Source organism: Rhinolophus ferrumequinum, chromosome 10 (assembly GCF_004115265.2).
Source record: "Rhinolophus ferrumequinum isolate MPI-CBG mRhiFer1 chromosome 10, mRhiFer1_v1.p, whole genome shotgun sequence".
Classification (NCBI taxonomy): Eukaryota; Metazoa; Chordata; class Mammalia; order Chiroptera; family Rhinolophidae; genus Rhinolophus; species Rhinolophus ferrumequinum.
In genome coordinates, this window is record NC_046293.1 from 48,121,862 (window position 1) to 48,137,692 (window position 15,831).

General features: G+C 40.8%; 1 protein-coding gene and 1 pseudogene across 1 annotated transcript in view; both read right to left on the bottom strand.

Moving 5' to 3' along the window:
* The window catches only part of SCAF11 (SR-related CTD associated factor 11), a 62,228-nt gene extending 58,718 nt beyond the window's left edge, over window positions 1–3,510 (bottom strand). The window contains 1 exon segment of the mRNA XM_033116840.1: window positions 3,165–3,510. The gene's annotated coding sequence lies outside the window, so the exon portion shown is untranslated.
* A 9,401-nt stretch (window positions 3,511–12,911) lies between these two features.
* On the bottom strand, window positions 12,912–13,514 carry LOC117028794 (60S ribosomal protein L13a-like; annotated as a pseudogene).
* Window positions 13,515–15,831: the final 2,317 nt, after the last annotated feature.

A 15,831-nucleotide genomic window follows, 5' to 3' on the forward strand; every position in this document is an offset into this window, starting at 1 on the left:
GATTAGGAAATGTGGGTGGGCCTGCTGTTTTATACAGAGTAGTCAGAGAAAACCTCAGTAGCAGAGAAGTGTGGCTGGAGAAAGAGGGAGGTAATGAAGTCAGAAAGAAAGTAGAGGCTCAAAACACTCAGGGGCACTCAAATGGCTCAGTTGGTTCAACACCAGCTCTGAACAACAGGGCTGCCTATTGGATTCCCGCATGGGATGGTGGCTGCCCCCCCCCCCGCAACTAAAGATTGAAAACAGCCACTGGACTTGGAACTGAGCTTCGCCCTCCACAACTGGGTTGAAGGATAATGACTTGGAGCTGATTGGGCCCTGGAGAAACACAGTTCCCCAATATTCCCCAATTAAAAAAACAAACACACTCAAGGGCAGCCAGTTAGCTCAGGTGGTTAGAGCGCGAGTAACACCAGGGTTGCAGGTTCGATTCCCCACATGGGCTACTATGAGCTGCGCCCTCCACAACTAGATTGAAACAACTACCTGGAGCTGATGGGTCCTGGAAAAACACACTTAAAATAAATAAAAGTTTTTTTTAAAAGAAAAAAAAAACACTCAGAGCCTGGTAGACCATAGTAAGGGCTATGAATTTTACCATGACTGAGAAGAGAACCACTTGAGAAGTGACATGATCTGACAGATTTTAACAGGATCACTCTGGCTGTTGAATGTTAAAAGACTACAGGTGAACAAAGGTCATAGTGAGACTTTTTAGGAAGCTATTTTGCAAGTGAGAGAGGATGGTGGTGGTTTCACATTTTATATTGAGTTTTTATGCCCCTAAGTACTAGAAATTAACAAGGCCACAGCTTAAAAAAAAAAAAAAAGACAATGCAAAGATGAGTCTTGGGAATAGCAACAGAATAATACTGGGTATTTTAACTCTGGGCTCTACTCAGTGCTACTAAGTTATCACCACTCAGATGCAAGATAAGGTGCCGGGCTATTAATTTATTCTTTGGGACAGAGGATATAATTAAAGAATTTAGTTTTTAAGCTTGTTTATTTCACTGGGCAAAGTAAGTTAAGATCCAATTTACATCACTAAAAGACAAGGGCAGCGGATGGGAGAGCTTGCTAAAAGGAAGTTATAATGAATCATTCTAGGGCTGACTTTGTATTCTTTATGCCTGCCACTCTCTTTGGTTGGGGTTTACATCTCTCACTGATGTACCTAAAAGTTCAGTATTAAGTTAAAGAGTAGTATAATATTGCACACTTTTATTTATTACTAAAAGATGCTGATGACGAATCAACATCATGTAACAGCACTGATTCATCCTCTCTGCTAATTAACAGCACAGCTTTTCAAGAAAAGTGAGTGACCCCTGAAGAGTTTCAGTCTTAACCCATGTACCCCATTACCACCGCCGAAAGACAAACGAAAAAGTTCCCCTTAAATTTTTTTTCCTGACACATATTTCAGGCAGAATATTTAGGAATAATTTTTCATTTTCTTTTACAGTTTTCTTCCCCCTTAACATACTGAAGAATATCTTTACAGCATAAGTACACTTAGATTAAGTAAATATCCAACTCTTACCCCACCCAAATCTCAAAATATACTCAAATTCTCAGGCAAAAAAGTCACTATCTGAATGTAAAACTGAATGATTATTAATATACTTCAAGCACCAAAAAATATTATAGTGAAAAAGTGTAGCAACAAGAATTGCTACTTAAAAAAACACACATATTGCATAAACACAAATTCAAATTATCTGTGATATAATAGGACAAAACAAAAAAAGTCAAAGACAATTTCAAAATTTCATTTCTTCATTTCTTCCCAGTAAGTTAAAACATCAGCAACAAAAACAAAAGTCCCCACAAACTTTTTACTGCAGTTCTTAAATAGCAAAACAAAGTGAGATGATGAAGCTAACTGCTAAAGAAACAGGAAAGAGAAAGTAATGGTCTGGAAAGAGACTTGATTACATATCAAAATTTCAATACAATTATCAGTAAAGTTTAAGACCGTTTTGCCTTCAATGTTGTTACTAAGCTAAGGTACTCGTATGCATGAATTAACTTTTAAAACAAGAAAAATACATTTTAATACGCTTCTTCGAAAATTCAGCGAAAAAATGCTCAAACTGGGAAAATTTACGATCAGCATGTCATAGCCAAAGCATTACAACTTTTTGATCAGTTTTATTTAAATATCTCAGCTCACTGGTACTAGCATGATAAAAGATGTTAAAATGTAATCCAAAATGAATGAAAAACGCTCAACCCGTAGACACTACGTAATACGGGACAGAAATATATCGGGGGTATGTTACAATTCAACACTTGAATCTGTGAATGTTTTAATCAACTACTCTTAAGTCAGGCATTTAGTTTTAAAACAATTTTTCAAAATGTGTGTTAAGTGACACGACCGCCAGCCAGCAATCTGAATGTCTCTAATAGTTCAAAACGCCTAGTAGGTCTGAGGAGAGGCAACTGATTAAGCTAAGTTTAGAACTCCTGGGCCTTTTGTTGTCAGGCCAGGAAACGGGTTGAAAAATTGGGGGTGGGAGAAGAGTTTGAAATTCAGGGCATCGGGTAAACGCCGAGGCTTGCAGGCAAGCGCCGGCTCTTCCCCATTCGCGCACTTTGTGAGAGGTCACGGCGTAGTAAAGTTTGGTTTCACAGGCGGGCATGGACGCAATTGACAAAAGCCAAGTCTCCCAAGTAAAGCGGACACAGGGGTCGGGGAGCTCCCGGAAGCCCAGCTGGACACGTTTCCACTGCAGGGAGGGGGTGTAAGTGTGGGGACTCGGCCGTGGAGCCTCCTTCCTCAAAACCCCCACTCCCGACCCCGCACTCGGGCGGGGACAGGATTCGCCCGCTGAGGCGACGGGAGACGGGTAGGCCACAAGGAGGAAATGGGACAGGGTGCCGACAGTGAGACGGCGGCTGCGGCCGGAGCGAGGCCTCCCTCGCGGGGTAGCGAGACGGGAGGGGGATCCTCCCCGCCGCAGCTTCCCCGACCTGGAAAGGCAGCTCCAACTTTCCTCCAAGCGCAGGACGCCGCCTGGGCCGCGCAAGATTCCAAAACTTTGTCCGCCCTCCCGTCGCCCGGGGCCCGCTCCTCCGCTCTGCGCTGGCCTGTAACCTCCACCTCGCCCCGACAGCTGCGCAAGCCCATCCACCCGAGGTCGGCCCGTGTTTACCTCAGGCCGAGGTCGAGGAGCTTGCTCCGGCGGCGGCGGCGGCCCCACTGCCGGTCTCTAGGTCCCCGTCACGCCGCCGCCAAGTTCCCCAACGAGGACTCCTTCGGCTGCTTTGAGATATTCCGGGGGGCCCGCTGGGGCGCCGGCTGTGCCGGCCGGGTCGGGAGGCGGCCGCACTGAAGGGAGCGGACCCGGGCTGCGCTGCTCCGCGCGGCTTGCGCCACCACTGCTCCCCCTCCCCCCGCCTTGTCTGGCCTCCTCCCTCTCTTCTCCTCTACTCTCCCCCTCCCTCCCTTCGCTCCGCTCCGCCGCGCTGCCACTGTCGACACGCTACGGTGACGACGGCGGCAGCAGAACCCGCCGCACTCTCCCTGCTCGCTAGCGCTGGCCCTGCGTGCACAGCTGCAGCGCTCGACGGGACCGCAGGGGGGCGCCGGCAAACCACTGTTTGCGACAGAGGAACGTGGCGGGCGGAGTCACGTCACGCGGCTCAAGAGCGGGAGGGAGAAAGGCGGCGAGTGGCAAGGGCTTCTGGGAAACATTCTCCCTGCCCCGCCCTCCAACCCCCCCCCCCACACACACACACTCTGTGGACTGTGCGCATGCGCCGTGCGTGTAGCGCTGGAGTAGGCGCTTGTTGGGCGGCTGTTTGGATAAGTTGATGAGGACAATGCAGGAGGCTCTTGTGGACCTGGGCGTGAGGGGCTTTGCGCAGCATTTGCTAGCCTATCTTTATGGAAATCTGATTTTGAAAAGAGTGTTAATGTGAATCTGTTGTGTGGCGGTGGATTGAGTTTTCACCCGGCAGCGTTGCCCACCTGAAGTACATCCTGCGGGGAGATTGAAGTGCCCGTAACTTTTACGAGCCCTCCTCTTTCTTCCCTCCTGGTGGGCATTTAAACAATGCCCGATAGTAACATAAGATTATTCATTCAGTAATTTGTCGGAGCCTGCGATGGGGAACGTGTGTGCCCTTGTCTATTCCTTCCCTGTTGGGTGGTCCAATCTTTTGTTTTACCTCAGAAATACCTCTACCCACTTTTTAAAATCCACTGACTCTTTAAACTCGTATTTTCCCTTCTGGACACTTTCTTCAAGCTCCTGGCTGCTCTTGCCCTCGGTGTCCACCCCTTTTACCGGGCGGTCCTTTCAGTCCCCCAGTCAAGGCCATTTGTCCAGCTAACAGCTCCCAGGAGATGAAGTCAGCCCCGGGGCTGCCGCCCACCCCCGCCTTGGCTTACCCAGTGCCCTGTCACAGCCAGCCTCGCCGCTCCCACCTTTTCCTGTCGTCTGTTCTCTTCCTCCATTTCTGTGCGCGGTGCTCTCTCCTAGCTACCCTGAGCCCTGCCCTCGATGACTTTCCTCCCCACTTTCTCGAGACCCTGCCAACTGGTCACCTCTTTGCCACACTCGCCCAGACGAGGCTGCTTGCCGTGTCCCCTGCTCCCCGCACTGTGAGGTCGTTTCTCTGGCACCCTCATCCTGTGCATGGTGTTTGGTCTGCACAGTGTCTGTCTCCCACTGTGAGCACAGGGACAACGTCTCGTCACTTGCGTAACCACAGCTGCTGGCTCGGTGCCTGTCAATAAGGATTTGGTAAATAATTGCTTAAGGAATGAATGAATGGCAGCCTGTCTTTCTATTTCAAAGTCTTTGGAGCTTTACAATGTATAGTTTTTGATATGAAGTTTGGGAATTAAATGGCCATTAATTAAATGTGTTTGGGATATTTGAAGGAACAAAGATCTAGATGAGCTAAAATGCTTTCTTCTGATGGAAAAAAATCAAATTCTTATGATGGGCCTTTCCCTGTCACTGTCAGAGCAAACAGTACATTATAAGAAATGTTGTAAAGCATGACTAAGACGGTCACCGAAAACTTTGTTCAAAGAATTATATGATGCAATCAGATCAAAAGCACTGTTAGGAGCTATCCAGCACGAGGGTGTAGCTTTGTTCTAGACACATGGCTTGCCTTCACCCTAGGGAATCTGACCTCTACTAGTGTAACTCCAGACAGAGGCTTCTGTTGCAGCATTCTTCTGTGTGTATTTTATATAAAAATCCATTTGTTTGGGGGAAAATGTTCTCTCTTAAAATTTAATTAAAGGTCAAATGATAACATTTGTCAAATAGAAAACTATAATTTTTAAATTAAAAATAACTATACTGTTTGAGCAAAACTAAACAATGAGAATCTTTTGGTATATTTATTCACTAGCAGATCATAAATTTATCACTGTTTTATGGTTGGCCTCCTAGGTATCATGTGAGCATGTTTTAAGAGAAAAATGCTCTTACTGCTAATGTACTAGTGGTTTCTACTTTCATGTGCAAATAGAAAAGAGGGTGGTGGTTTGTAATAGCCCATTTCTTGCCTCCCCAGGGAAAAGACCATATATATTTCTGAACGTACAGCATCCTCCTAATTATGTTTGCATGATGAAAATTTATTATTCTCTCTGTTTCAATATTTTTTGTTTATAATAGAGAGATGTAGAGTTTTAAATAAATAAAAAATGAACTATAAAATGCAGGAGTAAAGATCGATATATCAACCATCACCATCAACGTTTTAGATTTTATTATAACCATTTAAAAAAACACAAATGATACACATCATAAAATAACATTCAAATGAATGCCAAATTGGCATGTTGCATTTCACCCAACACTTAAAATATCAAACCTGTCACAGAGAAACAGAAACCTATAGTGGCATCTTTACAAATGAAAGATAATCAGTATTAATTTTGACAGAGCTTTGTCAGAGATAACGGCTATTATTAATTTAAGTATTATGAATTGAATACAAAACAAAATTCAAATTAAGATGGGAATCGTGGTATAAAGACACTGGATTAAGTGGTTCTAATATGGACTCTGTCATTTAAGACTTTAGCAGTTTTGAACAAATCACCTAATTTTTCTGGTCCTCAGTTTCCATATCTTGTAGTAATTTTTATTTTAATGACCTCTGTAGCACTTTTGTAGCAGAAGTGTATAAATTTGACGGATGTATAGTTTAAGACTCTTACGAACAAAACATAACCAAATATACAATATCTTTGTAAGGAATGAAAAATGCATGCTATTAAGAAAAGTTAATTTACAGGAATTAAAGCCAGTGTTTTATTTCTGTTTTCACAACTGTGAAGAATTTTAACCAGGGTGATACTGATTATTATCCAATTATTTTCTATGTGGAATTAAATTTATTTCATCAATAATCTATTGGGTTTTACTATCTGGGAGGTGCTGTGGTTATACATGAATGAACAGTATCTCAGAGACAGCTTAGTGGGTACAGATAAGACAAGTACAAAAACAAACTAAGGAAGACTATAAAAGGAATAAAAACAAAGTTCTGGGTCAGGGCAAGGGGTGTCAAACGAGGGAAAGAGTATAAAAAGGACCTAGGGACAATTTCATAACAGCAAATCTGAACAAAATACAGTTGACCCTTGAACAACACAGGTTTGAACTGCACAGGTCCACTTATATGCAAATTATTTTCAATAATACACAGTACTGTAAACATATTTTCTCTTCCTTATTATTTTCTTAATAGCATTTTCTTTTCTCTAGCTCACTTTATTTTAAGAATACAGTATATAATACATATAACATACAAAATATGTGCCGGTTGGCTGTTGATGTTATCGGTAAGACTTCCTGTCAGCAGTAGACTAATAGTAGTTAAGTTTGGGGGGAGTCAAAAATTATACACAGATTTTCAACGGTGTGTGGTGTTGGTGCCTGCAACCTTCATGTTGTTCAGGAGTCAACTATAGAGTCAGATATTATTCTGAACTTGAAGACTTCACTTTCTCTCAGATTGTTCTCCTATTCCCCACAGCACCTCTTCCACATTTTTACCACTCCCCTCAAGTCTCAACCTCACAATACTCCTGCTGAGCCCTTCAACCCTGAACCCAGCAAAAGATCTTACCACAGTCTTTATAGGAAATAACTTCCTCAACTTATTTCCCTATACTTACAAAGTCTGTCTGTAATGTCTATAACCATACACACTTGTTTTCTTCCATCACCGAGGAAGAATTAACTCTTCTCTCACTTAAGACGTAGATTTCTACGTGGGCTGTAGATCTGTTTCTTCCATACTTTGGGATTTATGGACCATTAACATTTCTAACAGTTTAGGAACTGACATAGGGCTGCTGGCTTTTTAATCTTGACAAATAACAGTATATACTTTTACAGTCCTCCCATCTCTTATCACCATGATTTCCTAAAAGAAATGCATGTGCAACCCCAAAAAACTAAATTTTATGAACTACTCCATTTGTTTATTTGCATTTCCCTGGGGAACTGTGAAGCCATCACAGCCCTGGTACATCTGGGACTCTGCTCTGGAACAGATCCCCTCCACGCCCTCAGGGACTGCTCCATGGGTTATGCTGTCTTCAATATTTTCTATCTCTTCTTTACTGGAAATTAATTTCTCTCTCTTCTCTCCAAACCTAAAAATAGTTTACATTTTAAGACTGCTTCCTCATTTCACTTTCTGTTGTCTTTTTTTAAAAGGCAATAGGCATAATTTTAACCATTCACACAAGTACATAAAATATATTCAGAATTATATAAAGAAAACTATAGCTTTCTGCTCCCCATCCCAATCTTAGATAAAAACCAATGTTAAAAGATTGATGTTTTTGTCCATACTTTTTCCAATGGTTATAGAAACACGTAAAGGGTGGTTTTGATTTTTATTTTTACAAATAATGAATCACACCACATATATTTTTCTGCAACTTTCTTTTTCTTGCTCAACAGCTCATCATCGATACTATTAGCTAGCTCATTCTTTTAACTAGCTGAGCAATATTACATAGTATTAATGTACTATAATTTTTAAGCCATTCCTTTATTGATTAATGCAGATTTGTCCACATTTTGTGCCATTATAAACAATGCTGAAATAAGTATTCTTATATGTATCTTTTTAAAATTGTATGATTTTTTTCTATAGAATTGAATCCTTAAAGTGAGATTGTTGAGACAAAAAATATGTACATTTTTTATTTTAATAAATACTGCCTGTAGAGGGTATGTATTGGTTTGTTTTATTTTGTTTTGTTTTGACACCCAGCGTTCATCTCCTGTTTTACTGGGTAACAGCGCCTCCGTTTTGTTTTGATGAATTGGTCCCCCTTCTCTCTTAATCTGTGGGGTTACAAATGGTATGACTCCTCCACTGGCTTCTATATTTGGTCAAGAAGAGTATATTACCCCACTAGTTTAATGTTTTATAGTTCAGAGATGGGCGCAAGTCTCAATTCAGGCCAATAAGAATTAGATCAAGGACTTTTCTTCTCTGCTGGGCTTGTTTCTGTAAAGATATAAACTCTCTTCGTGAAGAGAGATCTTTACTAAAAATAACTTCTGTTGAGGAAGAACTAAGACAAACAAAGAAACTAGAGTCTAATGATAACATCTAGATAGATTTGATTCAGCTATGTCTAGATTTTCAGTTGTATGACTCTATAAATGACTTTTGGAGGGAAGAGTTGAGTTGGGTTTTCTGTTATTTGTGACCAAAGATGTCTTGAATGACACGCTGGCAGATTACCTCTAAAATTATTGTGGTTTACACTCCAATTAAATGATAAAAGAATGTCTATTTCTCCATCTCTTGCCAAGACTGAAGCATGAATTTTAAATTTTTGTTAGTGTAATTTGCATTAAATGCTAATTCACTGTTATTTTAATTAGTGTTTCCCTGACCACTAGTGAGATTCAACTTCTTTTTATATATGTATTTTTGGGCTGTTCATAGCCTTCACATGTTTTTATATTAAGTTGTTTGTCTTCATCTTTTTCTGATCTTTTTATAGGATCCCTTTTATTTAGAGCTCTTAACTCTTGATGTTCTGTACATGTAGGTACTTTTTTTTTTACATAATTATCTTTTGACTTTGCTTATGGTGTTTTTTGGTCATAAGAAGGTTTTAATTTTTATATTGTCAAATCTGTCTATTCTTTCTTAAACCTACTGCAATTAGGCTTACATCACTATCACTCCATTGAAACTACTCCTGGAAAAACGCACCAGTGACCTCATACTTACCAAATACAGTGAACTCTTTACCATCCTCCAGAAGAAGTTGTTATATTAACTGCCTACTGTGCTAGATATGCACTGGTGATATAGAGATAAATAACATACTGTCTTTGCCCTTAAAGAATTTACAGTTAGTACAATAGTCAAGCAGATAAACATAATTTTAATATGTAACTGATGCTGATGTTGAGTTTATGTTATGGGCTGAACTGTTCCCCCGCCCAAAAGTTCATGCGTTGAAGTCCTAACCACCCATACCTCAGAATGTGCCATCCTTTGTCTTGTATAATGCGCTCCCATGTATAATGTATACCCACGTTGTTTGGCCAAACTTTCAGGGAAAATAATCTTTCATTTTAATTTTTTAGTTCAAATTTTTATTTGTTTTCATTTAGGTACTTGTTTTTTGTATTATAAGGAATTTTAGCATTTATTTTTTAACATATTATGGTACAAGAAATTTTATGTAACAAATAATTACAAAACACAAGAACAGATACAAGGTACAAGAAATTGTATATATCAGTAACACATTTACGATACTTACCCATTATAGAAGGTAGAGAACTCTTCATTGTTGTCATAAGTTTGTCAACAAAATCAATTATAGTATTCCAGGCCATTATTTTGCATACGGATATCATTAGTGGGTTCGAGAGTTACACTTTTAACTTATAACCATAAATACAAGAATTTAAAACATTTATGTAGATACAGAATTAGTACTAACCATGTATAAAGTGCATCCTTATTTTCCCCTCACAAATTTGAGCCAAAAAGTACCCATTATATATGGCAAAATACAGTAATTGTATTTGGAGATGAGGCCTTTAAAAAGATGATGAAGTTCAAATAAGGTCTTTAGGATAGGCCCTAATCCAATGTGACTGGTGTCCTTATAAAAAGAGGAGATTAGGACACAGATGCGTGCGCAACAGAGGGAAGACCATGTGACAGCAGAAGGAAAAGGTGGCCTTCGACAAGCCAAGGAGAGAGGCCCCAGAAGAAACAACCCTGCCAGCACCTTAATCTCAGACTTCTAGCCCCCCAAACTGTGAGAAAATGGATTTCTCTTGGTTTATCACCCAGTCGGTGGTACTTTGGTGTGGCAGCCCTAGCAAACTAATAGTTTGTCTCCACAACATCCTTTCTCTCCCTCCCCCTTGTGTAGCATCCATATGGATGTGGATGGCAAGGCTTAAAACATACCACCAATTCCAGGAATGAACTTTGATTATTTTAAACCATTCAAGGTAATCCCATAGCTCTTGCCACAGTGAGTGGTGTAGGAAACTTAGACTGGATAGGTAGTTTGTGTCCACGAAACTTGAAGAGCTGGTAACTCTGTGAAAGATTTTTCCTTGTTCTTCAAACGCAGCTACTAAAAGCCTGCTGTCTTTCCATTTGGGAGGTGAAGGTTGAGAATATAAACTTTTGAATTATTGCAGCTACTGTCATTGTGAACAAAGCTAGCTTTAGTATAATGCTCCTTCTATGGAAGACAGAGCAGAGAAATGGAGCAAAATTGGGTCCTTGACATCATTACGCCACTGAATCAAATCAATCCTGATACCTGCCCAGTTATGTGAGCCAATATACCCCCTTCCTTATTTAAGCAATTTTGATTTTTTTTTTTAACTTAAAATATAAAAGGTCCTAACAGTTATAAGATACACAGGGAAAGGAACCTATCACAGATTGAGTTCCCTGGGAAATGCACTTTGAGATGAAGATTGGCGTCCAGAAATTTCACTGGGGAGTGCTGCGGAAAGACTAAAGGAACCAGGATTGGGTAGAGGAAGAAGTTGAACTGTGATGCAGTCCACCGAAGTCCACCCGCAGGGAGCTCTGAAGCCTTTATGCTACCTCAATGACCAATCAATCTGGCTGAATGCAGAAAGGTAAGGTGGCCCTCTCGAGCAAAGGGTAAGTTCTGGAGAAAGATTCACTTGAAAACTGTCAGACCCAACCCTTCCAGCAGCTGGTGGGATGACTGCTTCAGTCCTGCATGGGGAGATCGCTGCAGTGCATCCTGATAGCCACGACTGGCCACCCAGGTCTAGGCGCAGCCATTCCAAAATTCTCTTGTGTCCCTTTTCCTGGACAAACTAGAAATTTAACTACAGTCCTTGAAGCTGCTCTTGGGGCTATCGTTGAAGCTGATCATGTCCTCCCTCTGCTACCCATTCTAGATTCCCCTCATTGTTTTCTGGTCTAGGTAGCTTCGTGCAGTGACCCAGATCCTCTTCGCTGAAGGGCCTGAGCCCTGCATCACCAGGTGCTTCTCCAGTTGTGGCGGCTGCACTTGTCTACGTATTATCCAAATTGGGCAAGTGAAAACCAAGACACCCAAAGGGATTACCTGGGTATCCCACATATTCTTTCTTGATCCTACTGCTTAACAGCTACTTTGTTGAATATCAGGGTCAACTGTCCTTCCCTGCTGGTTTCTTGGGATGAGGAGCCTGAAATGACTAGGCGGCAGCTGGGGTTTAATGGGACTCTTACTGTGCCTTCTAGTGGAAGCAATTCCCCTCTAGTAGCCTAAACCTCTAACCCTTAGGGAAAGAAGGTTAAAATTCCCCAAGTGAATCGTTGGGAATCAGTACACATAGATACTCCTACTACCACCCTTCAGCTACTGGACCCAGATATTCTCTCTGTGAGGGACCCTGTACCATATAATGAATATCAACTTAAAGTGTACCTGAGTCCTAAAGGACGGTGCCCCTATCACAAGGTCCCCTTTGCATCCTAGCTCTTCAGCTGAATCTTTAACAGGTAATTTCCATGCTCCATCAGTCTACTATTTTGTCTAGGTGGTGTAGTATATGAAAGGATCAGTGGATCCCATAGTCATGTGTCCACTGCTGCCCTAAGTCCCTGATTGGTCGATCAAACACTTTAAACCCTTAGTGGTGCTGGCTAAGAACGTTCAGGCAGGAGGTCTAAGTTGGAATATGTTTATATTGCCGTCAAGATAGACTGATACTACTTCCAGATGGAATGAGTCCAGTGTGGACAATTTGTAATCAAATAGCTAGTAGGTCTACCAAAAGTTTGGTGCCATATTGGGGGCTAAGCATTGGTCTCTTCTGCTGGCAGTTTTTTTGGCTATTTGCCAATGACAGTAGATAAATAAGCCTTAGTATGTGAGACCCCATGCTGTTTGCTCTGTGTATAACCTCTGTTCCTGTCCCCATTTTTATCACAGGCCTATTGGACTAACACTGATGTAGCCAATGGCAGAGACTGGCTGACATTATATGGACAAGTCATTGGTTCCTGTACTAGTTGTTTAGTGCCTCTTTGATGGATGCCATCTGTTGTGCATTAACTTGTGAAACAAAGATCTTAACATTTCCTGTCCACTTTCACAGATTCATCCACATGCCTCTTTCCCAGACCTCTTTATCCCCCACCTTTCTCCCTCCAAACTGCAAGCAGACAAGCCTTTGCCCGGGCCCATAACTTTATACACAAAGTAAATGGCCAGATGCAGTAGCCAAAACTCTGCCTACTTAGAAGCAGTCCCCTCACTGCTGTTTTTCAGGGCCACTCTTAAGTGGCTGCCTGTGGCACTTGGACATTGGGACTGCCTCCTTTAGGTCTGGAAGAAGGGAAGGCCAGGCCAAGCATGAGAAATACAGTCTTTATTGGACTCAAACCAGGAGTCCATGGATCTTGAGGACCTCTTAGTATTCGTCAGTTAGTTGTCTTCTCCACATTCTTCTCAGCCTGTTTCTGCAGCATCATGAGTGCTGCTTCTTCCTGTGATGGATCTTGGCCTTCTCCTCCAGGGTATCTGTCAACACCTGTACTTCCAGACAACCTTGTGAGCGAGGCTCCCAAGGTAGGCAAACTTACAAGTAGATTTCAGACACACAACGTTGAGGGCAGTAAAAACTACCATCTGCTTTTTCTTGTGGGGATAAGCAGGGGCAGGATCCCATCAAACATCTTGAGGTCTCACTTGGTCTTGAGCAGCAAAATGCCTTTCATGGTTCTGCCAACATGATAGATAGAGAGCATGAAGTGGGAGGGGCCTAGAGTGGCAGGAGACCGGAAGTGGTTGGGCTCACAGAAGGAGTTGGCGGCGTTCATGCGTTTGTAGAAAAAGACCAGGGACCGCAACTTGTTTCTGTAGAAACTGCCAGAAATGTGGATGCCCTTGTAGCGCATGACCCCCACCCTCCTGCCTAGCAGTATTACTTGATTACGATGATCACCTGAGGACTCAAGTGATGGCCCTTGGCTGAGTACATCCACCGTCTTTGGCAGCTGCCTGGGAAAGGCCAGGGACTATTTTACAAAAGGTAAATAAATCTCCACTGCGGATGATATAACCTCACTCCAGAACCTTAGGGATCTGTGATTCTCCCATTGGGGCATGCTATAAACTTTTAAATTATATATGTAGACAAGAAAATTCAAGTATACAAATACATAAAAAAAAGCAAAAATCCTTACGAATCTCATAAATAGGGACAATTCCTGTCAAATCATCAACATCTTAGCAACTTTTAAGACTTTTTCCTACTTATTTACATAAATAAAACTATGCAATGCTGTTTTACAATCTGCTTTTTGATTCAACGATATGTCGAATCTAGATTTATACCATTCCTTTATTTGGACATATCATAAGTTATTTAACCAGTTTGCTGTAGATAATGAGTTCTTAACTGGGTGGTACTGCCCCCTAGAGTATGTTTTGTGTCTAGAGTATTGACATTGAAATACATATTATTTTGTTACACATTACTTTTATTTCTCTTTCATATTACAGTTCAGTATATTTTGTTGTAGGTATCTATGACTTTCATTTCAGGATGGTAAAGGGAGTGTTACAAAATATTTATTAGAAAAACAGGACTGAGTTGATTAAGATTGAGAAGCTTTGCTTGTAGTTGGACACAGAGTATCTCCAATTTTCAATATTACGAAACATGTTCTGATGAATTTCTTTATGCATTCATCCTTTGGAGTGGATGTGTTGCAATAAGGGGTATGCATATTTAACATTTTGACACATTGTCCCAATAAACCCATACACCAACGGCAGGAGAGTGCCAGTTCCCTCATATACTCACTAACAAGAATGTAATCCCGATGTGTAGAGAGGTTGCTCTTCCCATAAGAGCTAGATAAGATTTTCTTAAAACTCATTTTATGTTCCGGGGTAAATCAAGATTCCTCTCTGTGATTCTGAAAGTTTCAGGAACTTACTTTATTCTCAGTCACTTCTGAGTTTAATTTCTCACTTCAACTGGTTTCTCTTTTGTTTCAATTTTTTAAAAAACAACAGCTATGTTGAGACATGTATAATATACCATATAAGTCACTCATTTAAGGTTTATAATACCATGGTCTTTGGTATATTCACAGAGTTAAGCAACCATCACCATGATGAATCTTAGAACGTTGTTTTCATCACCTCCCTCTTTCCCTCAAACCCTATACCCCCTCACCTACCCCCTCCACCCCCACCCCCACACATGTAATCCTCTAGCCCTAGGCAACCACTAATCTACCAGTTTTCTGTCTCTACTCTGAACATTTCATATAAATGGAATCGTAAAATATGTGGGATTTTGTGACTGGCTTCTTTCACTTAGCATAATGCTTTCAAAGTTCATTCATGTGGTAGCATATAGTACTTCATTTTTTAAATTATTATTTCATTTCTTTATTGTTAAATGTTCTGTCGTATGGATATACTACATTTTATTTACCAATTAATTAACTGATGGGCATTTTGATTGTATCCACTCATTGAGTATTATGAATAATGCTGTTATGAATATTCATGTACAAGTTTTTGTGTGGACATATGTTTTTATTTCTTCGGGTGTATACCTAGGAGTGGAATTGCTGGGCCATATGGTAACTCTTGTTTAACCTTTTGAAGAACTACCAAATTCGTTTCCAAAGCAGCTACACCATTTTATAGTCCTATCATCAGTGTATGAAGGTTCCAATTTCTCTACACACTCTACAGCATTTGTCATTTTCTGTTTCTTGATTGCCAATTCCATTGAGTGTGAATTTGTATCTCATTGTGATTTTAATTTGTCTCCTTGATAGCTTATAATGTTGAACATATTTTCATATGCTTGTTAGTCAGTTGTATATCTACTTTGGAGAAGTGCCTATTCAGATAATTTGCCCATTTGTAATTGGGCTGTTTTTCTTTTTATTACTGAGTTGTAATAATTCTTTGTATATTCTACATAGAGGTCTCTTATCAGATATAGGCTTTGCAAATATTTTCTCCCATTCTATGGATTACTTTAGCTTTCTTGGTGGTGCCTCTGAAGCACAAGTGTTTTTAATTTTGATGATGTGTAACTTATTTTTCTTTTGTTGCTTGTGTTTTGGTGTCATATCTAAGAAACCATTGCCTAAGTTCCCAAAGATTTATGCCTATGCTTTCCTCCAGGAGTTTAATAGTTTTAGCTCCTCCATTCATGTCTTTGATCCATTAATTTTTGTATGTGTATGCATAAATTTTGTGTATACGCAATTTCACTTATTTACCTGTGGATATCCAGTTACTCCAATATCACTTGCTGAAAAGAC